This window comes from Bombus vosnesenskii, unplaced genomic scaffold (assembly GCF_011952255.1).
Source record: "Bombus vosnesenskii isolate JDL3184/JDL3185 unplaced genomic scaffold, Bvos_JDL3184-5_v1.1 scf7180000015314, whole genome shotgun sequence".
Classification (NCBI taxonomy): Eukaryota; Metazoa; Arthropoda; class Insecta; order Hymenoptera; family Apidae; genus Bombus; species Bombus vosnesenskii.
The window spans coordinates 1-15222 of record NW_022883933.1 but is presented as its reverse complement, the minus strand read 5'-3'; the positions used below and the strand labels follow the sequence as shown (position 1 = coordinate 15222).

Sequence of the window (15222 nt, the reverse complement as noted above, 5' to 3'; positions counted from 1 at the left end):
CGAGCATAGTGGGGGTCATCTTCCAAATGAGGCAAAGGAATAATCGAAGGGGATCAGTTCCTTCTGACGAGTCAAACGTGACACTTCGACAAATCTGACGAGCAAACGAATTTATCTAGAGATATCGTAAAGTCGAGTCAAATTTCTGTAACATATTCATCATATTATTGTAAAATATATCATTCTATGTTAACCTGTTAATACAGTGTTACATTCATTAAACCACCTCTGTTGTCTTAACCGAAACAGGGGAACGACTATTTCGCGGCGTCGATTAACATAGTCGTCGCGAGAATTTACGCCTCTCGCTGACGCGTCCTCGCGACCGCATCTCTCCGTGAACGGTCGTACCAACTGTAACAAAGCATTTATTGACAAATTTAATATCTTTCTCCATAATCTCCATAAATCTGCAATACCCTTCCTTTGTATTTGTGTGCGTTATTGAATTGAATAAGACACCGATATAACAAGTTATAAATCACAGTTTATTCCAACAACGTCTCTCCGCGAACGGTCGTAACAATCTGTATATAAAATCGATAATTTCAGCATTCAACATGCTGTATATTATAATGCCAAGTTCACGTTATGTTCATAAAGAGTACAGAGATAATCTTCCAAGAAATTTCTCCCTAGAAGTGCTTGAAATCTCTTCTTGGAGAATCTTAGAAATGCGCGAAGAATATTCCAATTTCAGAGTGTTTCGAGAAATATCGTCGAGCTACAAATACCTGGAATTCGAATCGCAGCGAGTATTCGACGTATGCGTTGGAGTCGTTCGTGCTGTTACAGTGGAGAAACATGTTTTTGTTTTTACGGAGGTACAATTCAAGACTAATTGTAGATGTAACGCGATTTAAAGCTATAATAAGCGTGGAAAAACCATTCGCGATCGGCCAATTACTTTTTCCACTGTCAATTTATTAATTACGATTGCTTCTGAAAGTTTTCCTACGCGTAACTGCTAAACGAGAATTTTCCCATAGATCCCAGAAATTTCGTACACTTACTTTGCCATACCAGCTACCACAAGCAACCAAGAAAATATCGATGTCTTAATTTTCGCAACTTTCAGACATTCTTGAAATTTAGATAAATACAAATACAAATGCAAAACAATGCCGTTATAGATAAATACAAAAATTTCGAAGTTTTCCGCTTCTCAGACAAATTTTGCTTGCATGTGTACGCAGTGTTCAGAAACTCGGCAGATTTAAGCCTAAAAGGATTAAAATTCGATGAAAAGATTACGAGATAATAAACTTCAAAGTCGATTACCACGGAAGTTTACATCGTGTGAAAGATTAAAAGGAATATTCTGACGAGCAGCTCTTAATAGTTTCAGCGTCTAATCCTCTAAAAACGTGACATTAATTGTTCGTGCCAAAGAGGCAGCTACGAATTGCAAAATATCGCGAGAATTCGATCTCGACGGGCGTAGAAAAGGCAGGGGCGGGAGAACAAAAGAGGATAACGTCTCAGATTTAAAAATGCGCTTGTCACATGATTTTTAAAACTTGTTTTTTTCGGTATCTAAAGCACACTTACAAACACGATTTTTTTTTAATTCGGTGAGCCGCGGAGAGCTGAATACGACTTTCGTATGGAAAGTCACGAAGGTACGATACGTTATATTTTTGCGAACTACTTACTTCATCTAGTCGGTTTTTTTCTTCTTTTTTCTTGAGGGAACGCATGGTTCTATATCGCTCTCTTTCTCTTCTTCTTCTTCAATGTAATATTCACGTAGGAGACTTATCCGCCTCAAGTACGTATTATAATCTTTTATTGTAGACCATCGACGAAATGATTCTTCTCGATACCGTAGTAGCATCGTTATGGAAAATTCTTCTCTCTTCTCATTTTAATTCCCTTAACAGTCAATGGAATCCGATGCTATGCGCACAGCTACGTACGTGCAGTGCTATATCATCTCTACTCCATAAATATCGTTCACTGCCCCAATGTTAAGGTTCAACATACGAGAGTTCGCAACCTTTATCGTAGTTTCTGTCGCTAATTAATATTAACGTGATGCAATCTGAAGCGACGAGTAATGAATATGCCCCTCTAGCGTGACGAGTTATCAATCATACATGTTACGAGACGATTGTACCATTATTCGGTGCCAACTAGTAAGGTTGCGGAGAAGCATGTTGTCGACGACAGACGAGATTAATCTTACTGATTGCAGTCTTGACACAGACACGCACATATGTAAATGGGACACTTGTAAAGTTTCTATCACGATCGTTGTATTCTTTTTTTGCTTACGTAAAATGTGAAAGGCATTGTGACTCGTTTGCGATCATTGATAGTTTGTTTGGTGAGTGTGCTGTTATGAATGGGATTAGTAGATGAAAAGATGATTTAACGTGGCGATTCTTATGATTGTAAATATTGACATCTTTTGACGCCGATTTGTATGTTTTTTTAATATTAATATAGAGTGGAATAGATACACCATTGGGGATTAAATGTTTTTAATCTTTCGTTTCTAAGCTTTAATTAATTACGTTTCAGAGTTACTCGAATGAACTATATCTTAAAGAATAAAATTCGAGTTTGATTATGCGTTCGTAAAAATTGGATTAAATTTGAGTTATTGCCACTTGAAGACACTTCGTTACAATAATCATTGTAAATAAAATTAAGAAGTTAAGTAAAACTAGGAACATTATATTTGTCTACGATTTTTTACATTTCTGCGAGACGCACATGTTTCATTGCTAACGAAATAATTAAGTTTATTATAAAATATGAAGGTAAATACGCTTCGTATTAGCAAGTTAATTTTCGAAAGCTAAATGTAGATATTATTATTTGAATGTCATAAATACCCGATACAACAAGTACATACATGAAGTGACACACACTTGTGTATTCATGAGTTTTTAATTGCCTTCTACGAGTTTACGAATTATAAAATTTTATAATTACAAATTACACACTCGAATGATAGATTATTTAAATATTTAAATACGTGTAATAAAATTTCGATTTATTCGATAAATATTATGTTCAGATAAACTCTCCGTTTTGTTTACTTTTCATATCTTTTGGAATCTTGTTAAAAAATAATGAAAAATGGGGTTCGTTATAAATTCATGATTTAGTTAACGATGTTCAAGGACGTTTAATCTGAAGGATCAGAAGGAAAATCACGATCGTTACGAGACAACGTGAGAAAGTTTAATGCCGCAGATTGTCTGAAATCAGCCATAATCGCATTGTTACTTACTGAGCGATTCTTAGATCCTTTAGTTCTGTTTGTTTTGCCGACGAAACACGTATAACATAATCTGTTACCGATACTAGGTGATAAATGAACAATAAGGAAGTGAAACTGGTAAATTCCATGAAGGAATACATTATCAGTTTGGAAAAGATAGATGATCAAGATAGATCACGATCATTATGTATTAGTATGGCAAAATGAAGACTGAAATATTTGTACAATATTACAGTAAATAATTAATAACAGATTTCGTGTTAATAAAATGATAAAAAATATTAAATTTAGGTTTAATATTTTAAGCATTTAAAAAAGATGGAACAGAAAACTGTGATAGGCTTTGATCTTTGAGTATTAGATGGTACGATAAGTATCGTTTTCGAAAAAAGAGTATTAATAAATGTAAAGCATTTTAAAAATGAAAATTTTCCATTAGCAAATTTCTCGTCTCTTCTAGTCAGAAATTAAAATTGAATGAACTGTTTTTGGGTAATATTATGGAATTCTCTTTAGTTACGTGTTTATAATACATAACAGAAATGTATCTATTATTCAAGATCCATCGTTCTACTGTTATGGAAACCAGAAGCGAACACAGATTTCCCTCAGTCCGACCTCTACACAGTCAGTGAAAGGATTTTCATACAACAAAGTAAAGATAAAAAATTTTCCTTCGACGACGCAATGCGATTCCAGTCACGTTGCTTAATGATCTATCAAGGTAGACAGGATTCTTGAGGAACCAATGTAATTACGTGACTACGATCATAATTTTTCTAAGGTCTCTGTACCCATAAACAATATTGTGATCCCGTTTGTTATTTAATATAATTACTTATATCTAGTTATATTTAGTTATTAAATATTAGCATGATTTACTATATGTAATTCAGTAAATCGGTACAAGATCTAAAGAAAATTTTTTGTTACGTATGATTTTAACGAACTTTGTGTAAAAATCTATAAAACTAGAAGTTGCTTAGTTTATATACAGATAAAGAAAAGCATCGTTTATATCGTCGAGATATCACATTTATATCATTTTAAAAATAAAAATTCTTCATCAAAGCGAAGAACATTTTCATAAAAAATTACGAACAGAATATCTCGATTCTACAATCTACTGTAAACAAGATAAGTATCGATAATGAATAAGTCTTGACATTGAATTTTATTCAAAAAGTTTTATTCAAAAGTGATATCAAATAATCCGTAATGACATTTATTACTCCAATCATATCAGTCAACTACTACCTACCGCGTAATACGCGATCGATTTTCAAACGCACCCCCCCCCCCCACCCAAATAGAGTTTCCAGTGTAATTCTGTTATTCTTGAATCTTCGGCTTGTTTTTCATTTTTTAGCTCACTTTAAAATTTCTTCTGGCTTCAATTGTGCTACGATTTAAAGTTTTCCGTGTATACGTTTAGGACGTTACTGCGTGCGGAAATAATACAGAAGGCCTCTAATTATACCGTCTACAATATTATTTATAGATTTTGAACCATATAGTACGTAAGTATGTAATTGTATATCTGTCGTGGTTCATTTTATCCTTCTCTGTTGCGTGAACCAGCGGTTAGGAGCGACACTAAATCAAGTGGGAATGAAACTCGTTGAAACAACGCTAGACATGGTAACGGATCCATGACTGTGCTTCTGTTATTATCAACGCCAGTAACGGTTAAACCTATTGCATGTGTGTAAGTTGGAAGTTACGTACATAACTTATGCACACCCGTTGTGTGTTTCGCGATCCCATATTTCTTTTAATTTGAATTTTATGAAACTTTTTGTTCGATAACTGATGTGCCATATTACATCCGTCACATTCAATGTTATATGATGTAATTTCTTCAGTTGTGGTGTTATGTAAGTTACAAGGTCATTCCTGTGTTTGGACATGTGTTTGGAATGTAGTGTGTATCTTTCTCTTCGTATGTACATAGTGAGTAGAGACTGTCTGTCTTTCGCTAGAAGAATATTCTGCATATAGTTATTTACTGTTCTTGATATTTGATTTTGGAAATTTAATTTTCGCTTTGCTTGTATCTTCGAGCGTAAGGTGAAATTTGTACAGACATATCTAGTAATTTGTTAATCGTACTGTTCGAAATTATTGTGTGTGTGAATATTTCGGTGAATATAAACTACGAAAACCTGTCCTTGATTTTTTATGGTAACAAAGCAGTCTTTTCAGAAGAAACAATATTCATAAATCAGTCCCTTCGCAAAAAGCTAATTCTACGAATCTTGTTAGAAGAAACCGGTTGACGAAACTACGTGTCCCTTCAGGAGAGGTCTAATTTATAGAGGTAGCTTGCAAGAAAAAACCAATCTCACAAAAAGCTTGAGCATTCTTAATTAATCCTCTTTAGAATTCAATTACATTTATGCCTTTTGTAAATATTAATTCTAAAATAACGATGCTAACATTTCTAACCTACAGAGTATCAACAAATAACATAACGCAATTCCCCATTTCAATTAAATATGAAAAATATACTAGAGTCGATCCAAGATCAAACCCGGTAAAACAAACGACAAATTTACCTGAAAAATCCACTGAATTCGTTTCAATACATCCGTTATTTAAATTGCAAAAATCAGTTGTGTTTCAACGTCAATTTTTAACACCGTCCATATATCGCAATTTTAGTACGCGACAAGACGACAATACAATTCATTTCAACACCATTGAAAAGTATGGCTGGCTTCGGACAACCGGTTTCCGGCGTGGCGCCACTATGCTTTGGAGAAACAAGGAAATACATATGTATGCACCTTGCTTTTTGTGAGACAGAAGAACTCTGTGTCTCTGTTCTACCAACGTCGCTGTTGCGACGATTTGCCGCAAACCTAAATGGAGTTCGATCAATGGCAACGCGAGCACGTGGTCCTCGATGTTCGCGATCGGAAAATCGAGTTTTCCAAACTATTTCTAGTTTCGCCGGTTCCACTGTCAATCAACGTTTCTTCCTTTGGTTCCGTTTCTCTTCGATTCTCTCCTTTTTTATTGGCAAACGCGTGTCACCGAGTATCGTGTTCGTCTTCGCTAAGCAAGCTTCTATATCAGCGATACGCGAGCCGGTTTCCCCTTCATATTTGTACAAGACTTCGTGAACATCGGACGTTTTTCTCCTCTCTTTTCGAATAAGAAAATCCTATCGTTGTTTAACTAACAATTGCATTTCTTTAAATGGAAATGTGGTCGTGTCTCCTTTATATTTTGAATTAGCCAGGGAATTTAGGTTTATTGCCGTGGAAACTTGATCGGTCGTTTACGTAAGGATCTGCGACTCTGCTTCATCTTCGAGGAAAATTTCATCGAATACAATCGTTTCACTCAATGATTGGATCAGTCGAAAGGGAGATTCCGCGACTGCCTGTATAAATATTGATCATAGTGTCTCTTGAAGGGAAGCTGTACCAATCTTGTTGATTTAACTACTGATCCTACTTTATCCTCGAGAAAAATTACTTACTTTGATTGTTTGACCATTAATTTTAGCGTTTCTTCGAGGGAAACAGTGTTGATCGCTCGAGTCTGCTTCTTTCTCAAGGTAAATTGTATTTACTATTTACTCGATCAGCTATTTCATTTTCTTTTCCCGGAGAAACCTTGTTTCTCGCCTGTTTGACCATTCGCGCTATTTCTTCTTTGAGATAAACTGCAGCGATTATTCGTGTAATCAACAAATCTACTTTTTCTTTCTTTACGAAGGAAATCGTGTGTTTAACGAAATCTCGCTTGTTTAGTCATTGATTCCGCTAACTTTTCCAAATAAATCGTCAATCATTCGCTCGATTGCCAATTCTAATTTTGCTTCGAAGCAAACTGCGTTGATTATTCGTATAACCTTTTTAATAGAAACTGTTTTTCGCCTATTTTATCGCCAATTTCCTTTTCAAAATAACATGTATTAATTATTCGTTTAATCGCAGATTTTATTTTATTTTATTTCTATTTCTATTTCGTTTTATCATCGATTTTCCGCCGTCTTCAAAGGAACCCACGTGAATTACTTTAATTGCTTTTTCAAACTAATTTTATTTCTTTACTTTTAAATTAAGAAGCAGCAACGAAAATGCTACAATAACGGAAAAATTCTTCGGTTATCTCCACAAAGAACACGAAGGTATCGAACTTAGTGTATTGAGACATTTTGTTCTTTGGAAGTTAGTCGACGACATTTGGAACGGAAAGATACATTTGACATGATTTAGTGTGACGTTGAGAGAGAAAAATGGTTTGATCGAGGGTGCCCTTAATTACTAATTTCATAACTTGCTGTTAATCGATCTGACAGTGATATTAGTGGATGTGGTTGGTAGTGCCTGATTAATCGTGATCGATATTTTGAACAAAGAGCAACGAGAAACGATCAGTTTAGAGTTTCACTTTGACGTCGTGAGACTATCGTTAATTAGACATAGAAGAATCGTTTGGTGACAGATAAGGGTTTCAACTTCTGTATTCATTTTCTTCTATAGACTGAATTTAATTTTTCGCTTTGATAATCGTTTATAAAAGAGAAGCGATAATTATTAGTTCTACCTAAGAATGTTACTAATAAATTAGGAAAAAGAAATTTTGATTGGATTCTTGATAATGAGTGAAAATTAATTTAAAAGATTGTATTTGGAATTTTGAGAATCGATCGAGTCCTCAGTTTCAGTGCAATGTAACGTTATCAGTCGCGTGAGTTTGGCTCATATGTGATTTATGTGCAAGCTAAATGTTTCCAACAAATTGTAGCATATTGATTTCTCAAAGTCCTGTATCAAATGTCTTGTAATTATAAACAATTGTTTCGTTTGGACGATCAAGGGTAATATACTCTATTTTTGATTTTAAAAATGCCGCCATTTGTGTAGACGTACACACGCAAGTATTTATTATGTAGACACGATGGCTCGTAGACACGAACGTTTCTCGTTGTCGTATTTTCCAAACAGGTCAGTTATTTCGAGCACTCGACCACTTTCTCGCTCCTGACAATGACATTAGTCATTCTAATCGATGTCTCGAAATCGATGGTTTTTCTGTCAGCTGTTTCGTTTCCGTGTTTATTCTATATGATAATATTGTTTCACGTATTCGCTTAAATTTAATTGGCAAATGATTAATTTCCCTGAATCCATTTTCAAGTAAACATATCAGTTTAACCTTTTGCTCTATCTGATACGAAAATGAACAATTTGATATAAAAATTTTGCGAAAGATCGATATATTATTTTACTTTTAACTTGGAAATCGTTCTTTTAATTTTTCAATATCTAATTAACCACCTCAGTCCCTAAGACCGTCTGTTTTAACGAATGGTAAATAATCAAATAATTGCGTTGATACATCAGAAGTACCATCTTCTTATATTCCTGATATTAGTATTAAAACAGGTTTGAAAAACCTTCAATTATTTCATTTATTCTTAGCCTTCGATGACTTAAAATTTTCTCGGTTATTTTCCAATAGAGTTCAATATATTGATCGAAAACTTAGTTTAGTTAAGCACTGTAACCGGAAGTCACTCTTAAGTCGCCGGGTAAGAGGATTACGAGTAATAAACAAACAATATTAATCAGAAAATTATTCCATTCAATTTTTCTCCTGCATTTAATTAAATATGACAGAGTCAACAAACTTTCCTTCGGTTCTTCTATCTCATTTGCAAATCTATAATATCGATATCCAAACGATAACTCGAACACCATTAACCAGCACTCGAGGCTATTTCTTTCGTCGAAACTTTCCTCAGACATGTAGATATCACGTTGACATCGCCGCGTATACCGAATCAGCCCTTTTTAAAGATGATCTCGCGAGCGTGGTTCGTATGCAATTCAATTTGAACGAGTCGCGTGTCACGATTCACTTGACTCCCGGCACAGTAATTGGCCGGCACTCGAGCAAACACTTACACTTAATTTAACGTTTAACCGAATCGAAAACAAAGCGAACAGTTGCCGGACTTCGCTCGTTCTTTCAGTTCATTTCCGAACGTCTTTCGATCAGCATATCGGGTCTCCTCTTTCATCTCCGTTGCCTTTCAAAATCTAAAATCATAATTGAGACTTTGCTGCTCGAACTATGGAAGGGGAAAACGTGAATGACGGGTAAGATTGTTCCTGCGTTCTGTCAGAAAATAATTTCCTGTTTGTGGGAGAGGAAAGGAGCATTGTAATTGGAATCACAGAATGTGAAACATCAAAGGAACTGCCGAATGACATTTATTTCAAAAACTAGAAGACTGAAAACTTTGTTATACGACTTTTATACTGCTACGCCTGGAAATCAAAGATGGATACTGTTTCAGCGAAATGAAGGACGAGAAGAGTAACTCTATATTGCCCACTGAAGCGACTCGATTGAGACCAAGATTGGAAAGTTTCGATGATGTTCTGCCGTATGTCGGTGACTACGGGAGATATCAATGGCTGTTGTTATTGTCGTTACTACCTTATGGCGCGACGTACGCGTTTCTGTATTTCTCGCAATTTTTCATTACGATTATTCCCACGGAACACTGGTGCAGGATAGACGAATTAGTAAACTCGAATTTCACCGAAGAAGAGAGGTAAGTATGTATAATGAAGGAAAGAAAGAAAAGGAGATATACGTAGCAACGAAAGCTCCTTTAAACTTTGAACGATATTTTTGATTGTTCGTAGAAAGTGACTTTGAAATATTGTGAAAAATATGCGAGATATCGCGATTTCTGGAATTTCTCGAATTTTCGAACATTTCGAAAATTATTAGAAAATATTGTAGAAAAATTTCACGATAAGATACAAGATATTTTTGGATTACTCTGTCTGGACTTTGGTTCTTATTTTAATAATTAAAATGATCAATCATCTATCGTATGGGGTGTTTAGGATTAAGATAGCGATTCCAGTGACGAACGTTTATCCTTATTACGAACAATGTCAACGGAAGGACGTAAACTTCACAGAGCTGTTGAAGAGCGATAAGAGCCTGAGCTCATCGGGCTTCCAAACAAACAAAACGATAAAATGTACTCAATGAGAGTATAATTTTACGCAGATTCCATATCCTAGTATAGGAACTGAGGTGAAGTATTCACATCGTTGTCTGAATCGCATGCTTCGAAATTCTTACACTTCTGCTGCGTTCTTTGGGTCATTTCCGATCTACTCTAACCTTGTTATAGTAAATTTCTTAAGTTTAAAGAAAGTATAAGACGATAATTGTTAGTACGGATAATTCCTCGTTCCGATTTTACGCGAACGTTTTTTTCAGAACATAAAGAACTCTTTCATTCATCGAACTGCGAGCAGAATCGAGATATAAAAATTCGAAGACCGCAGCAGGATTAAAATTATGTTCTGAAAAATATGAATCTGGTTTTTCGCTGACTAACTCTTAACCTTGGTGATTAGCTAGATTGGGTATGCGACCGAGAATACCTCGTATCAACGGCGCAGGCCATCTTCTTCTGCGGATCCATCATCGGTGGTTTCCTAGTCGGTTGGATCGCCGATCACAAGGGTCGTATCCCAGCTTTAATGTTCTGCAATGGTATCGCCCTTTTTGCCTCCATTTTCACTGCCAGCGCAAATAGTTTTTGGTCATTCGCCGTCTGTAGGTTTCTCACTGGACTGGCGTTCGGTAACTGTATCAACATTCCTTTGATTATCGGTAAGCCTTCTACGAAGTAGAAAGTGCGAGAGGTTCGACCGATAAGCCAATGTTTCAGTCACGCGAGAGATAACGTTAGTATGAAGTCAATGTTTCTATTACGTGAAAGATGATGTTGCGTGAGAAATTTTTGATGAATTGTTCCTCGAAGATAATTTTGACGTTGCTGTACTCGATTGAACTATACGGTTCGAGTTCTTGATTCAAGAGCTTTTGCCACCACCAGAGATGAATATATTGATTTTGTTATTGTTAAAGATCGTTTCATCGATTTTCATGTCGCCGAGGATAGTTATATCTTGATATTCTTAAATCGAGTTATACAAGGTGGTTGGTAACTGGTGGTACAAGCGGAAAGAAGTCGAAAATATAGAATACAAATTTTTTTTTTAATTCTTCCATCGAGACAACGATCTACAGTGAGATCCGTTATAACGAGACGCGATAAAGTGCACGCGTATCGAGCGAAAATTCAAAGTCGATTTTCTCGAGAACAAAGCCTCGAACGAAAAATTTTTATTCTATATTTTCGACTTCTTTTTTCGCGTAGAATCACCCCCTTTCCGCTTGTACCACCAGTTACCAACCACTCTGTATATTCGTTCGAAATGAAAATTATCACAAAATTTTCAACACGTAATTCGTTTAAATACGTTAGAAGCAAAACACGTGCATTATGTAGCGCTTTTTGTTATACGGACCAGCTCAAACTCGGAACATTCACGTTTGCAGAGTAAACGGATTAATTTAAAATCGGAATTATATTTATAATCTTACAATTATCCTACAATTATGTTGATGGTATCGTTCATTCGGCTCGTCATCAATTGCTCCATATTAATAATAACCGGTTTCACTCGATAAATCTTCCATGTTCTATTACTGCAACATGAAGAATAATCGTCGTTAAGTATCTTGATATAATAATCAGTTATTCCGAGAGTCATCGACGATCAATTATCCCGCAGTGCTCGAATATATGGCTGTTTCGAAACGAACGTTGGTCGTGAATATCGCCTTTGGCGTATACTTCGCAGTGGCCAGTACAATTTTACCATGGATAGCCTATTATATCGCGAACTGGAGATATTTTACTTACGTTACTGCCATACCGCTGTTATCTGTCGCTATCACACCGTGGATTCTTCCCGAGAGCGCCCGGTAAGTAAACTCCTAATCGTTCGATTATTCGAATTCTCAACTTGCGCTTTGAGATTTATGCAAATTTACTTATCGATCCATATCACTCGTATTTGCTCTGTTCAAGCTGGTACGTTTCCAACGGGATGATGGACAAGGTTGTTGAGAAACTACGGAGAATAGCTAGGATCAATCGCAGAAATCCAGACTCGCGTATTTGCGATATATTCGTCGTAAGTTCGATCAAATAGAATTCTAGAAAGCTTACGCGAAATCATACGGTACAGTACTTGAATCTGTGCTGACAGATATATTTGATTCACGTCGAAAACACACAGACTCGCGAATGTATTTTAACATGCATAGACAGGTTTTAAAAATGAAACGCGATGAAAAATGAAATATGAAATGAAACTTGACTGTCGCGATTCCATTGTGGTATTATATCGATCTCGTACAAAATTTGAAGTAAATCTGGGAATTTATATAAAAATTATAAAATATTTACAATTTACAAGTACAATCGGGTATAAAAATAAGCTGCTATAGTTAATGGAAATAGATGTGAAGAAAGTATAATCAAATTAGTATCAGCCTCATATACTTGAGTTTTATTTATTATATTTCCTTCTAATAATATGCAGATAGTTCAGCAAATGATTGAAATGAATTTTTACATTTTCTCCACTAATCCACTTAGTTTTGTTCCCGACTGTATTTCGGATCAGAAAAGTATTTAATCAACCAACCACCCATTATATTAATAAATCTCGATATCAAAAGCCATGCCGACTAATTCCATAAAACAGAATGCAAAGTGCCACTGTTCGTGCTATCTATTAATGACGAATAAAATGAAAATAAAATTTCTTTTCAGTGTGTTATGAATTTTGAACTGTGTAAGGGCTAAAGGCACGACTCGTATTATATCTTTCGTTAATTATTCTCGAAATAAATTCTTGCAGAGTAACATGGAGGCACCGGACAAAATTCAAGAATCAGCGACGCTGCTCGATCTGTTCAAAACGCCATGGTTGGCGAGAAACACTATTCTTCTAGTTGCATTCTGGCAAGTATAAGATACGAGTTCATGTTGCGAGAAAACCTTCATAAATAACCGATACAATCTTGTAGGTGTTTCACCCTGATCTCGTTCGACGGTCACGTGTATTCATTAAAACTTATCCAGAGCTCGGTGTTCGTGTCGTTCTCGATCGCCTGTGCCACAGAACTTCCAGCTGGGTTATTACTCGCCCTGTTGCTCGACCGATGGGGTCGTAGACTCTGCGGATTTCTCACGATGGCAATGACCTGTGTACTCAGTATCGCTGAACTTATGCTGCATTCCAGTAAATATATCGATCTGTTTATTAAAGTAAAATTAAAACGATTATAATGACGTATTATTGAGAAAAATCTGAAATTAAGTTGATGATGAATGTAAAAGAATTTTGGCAACTTCGAAGGTATTAATCTTGGAAAATAATTATTTTGATGGAACTAGAATTTAGGAATTATTAGGAATTAATTTAGTGGCGAAATTGAAAGAGGTGTGCACATTTTAGAAGCAATAATTTTCTATATGTTGGTTTTCTAGAATTTGGAGATTTATAGAAGTTTAAAGTTTGTGTGAAATTTTAATTTGATTTTGATTAAGCTTCGATCGGACTATATTTTTAATTAAACTTACAATCAAGTATTGTGTACCCAGGATTAATTTTGTATTTTTTAATTTATTCCCCAGTGCTCGCGAAATTAGTAATGTCAATATTGTCGCGATTCTGTCTGAACATGGCAGCCAATGTTGGTCTTCAGTATGCAGCAGAACTTCTGCCCACGCCAGTCAGATCGTAGGGCGTATCTTTCATTCATATTTTCGGAATAGTTGCACACTCTTTGGCGCCATATATCACTGATTCGGTAAATAAATATTTATACTACTATTGTTGTTACAACATTTTTGACGTTTGACACGTTCAACTTGTCTTTAATTTATTCCAAAAGATACAATAAGCGCTATTAGAAATTATGAAAAAGTTCTCATGTAAATTTTCTCATGAAAATGTAAAATAGTTTTTTTCTTACCTTAAAACAAGTTGTTTCCTGAAGAAGTTAAATATTATAAAAATCTGATCAAAATATTTCTCACTTTCTAGAAAGCCCGTTTTGGAAGTTGCAACCAACGTTTTTCTTTAACTGATCTTTAATCAAAAAATTGAAATTTAAAATAAAAAATGATGGAATAACTTAAGATATGAAACTATATTGGTTGAAACTTTCTAATGAAACTTTTTAAATGAGAAATACTTTGACCAGATTTTCATGGTATTTAACCTTTGCTCATATAAATTAATATTTGTTCATTAGGCTGCAATTTGGGAGGGATTTCCAATGCTCATTATCAGCACGGTGTCCTTTTTTGGCGCTGCACTGGTTTTGTTCCTGCCGGAAACTGTCGGCCAGAATCTTCCTCAGACTATCAAGCAAGGCGAAGAATTCGGAAGGGACCAACATTTCTGGTCGTTGCCTTGCTACCATAAGACACACTTCAATGGACATCAACACTATCACTCCTGTGAACGATAATTATCTGATTTTTAATAATAATTCAATTAAAAAACACGAAGGAGGATTCGTGTTTTTTTAGAAGTAACAATATTACAAGCGGATCAGTCTGACGATTTTTGTACGAGAAAAAATCGGAACATATTATTTTTCTATTCTCCTACATTAATTTTTATTTTTATCGTTTACGTTTAAGAATTTGTAAGCCTTAATTATAAAAAGAGCGAGCAAGTTAATGGAAAAATTTCACTTAACTATTCGCGTTAATTTCTTCGGTTTAACTTTTGGGAAATGCTTCGTTAGCTTCGGGAATATTCCAACGATTCGTTTTACGTACAAAATAAGCATGATAAATATTACCTAATGAATGTAATTCATGAATGACTATTGGCGATGAAAACTATTGGCGTAATACCTAAGATAAAGATGCAGAAACATTTTTAGAATTTCTAATGACACCTTTATAGATTTCTCGTTTAATATCGCTATTACATTTGAATCACTTTTACCTAACGGTGTCACATAGTCTCGTTAATTTGTCTTTGTGAAAAGAAACAGTTTTATATCTTTTGAACGATTATCCACGTATTTTTAACGATTATTTATCTATTCGT

General features: G+C 35.1%; 1 long non-coding RNA gene and 1 pseudogene across 1 annotated transcript; one reads left to right on the top strand and one right to left on the bottom strand.

The window, feature by feature from the left end:
* Positions 1-4738: 4738 nt before the first annotated feature.
* On the top strand, positions 4739-14773 carry LOC117241131 (annotated as a pseudogene).
* On the bottom strand, positions 13293-14411 carry LOC117241133. Its single transcript, XR_004494907.1, has 2 exons — positions 14129-14411; positions 13293-13406 (listed from the first exon to the last, which is right to left on the bottom strand). It is a non-coding gene; the product is annotated as an uncharacterized LOC117241133 (long non-coding RNA).
* Positions 14774-15222: the final 449 nt, after the last annotated feature.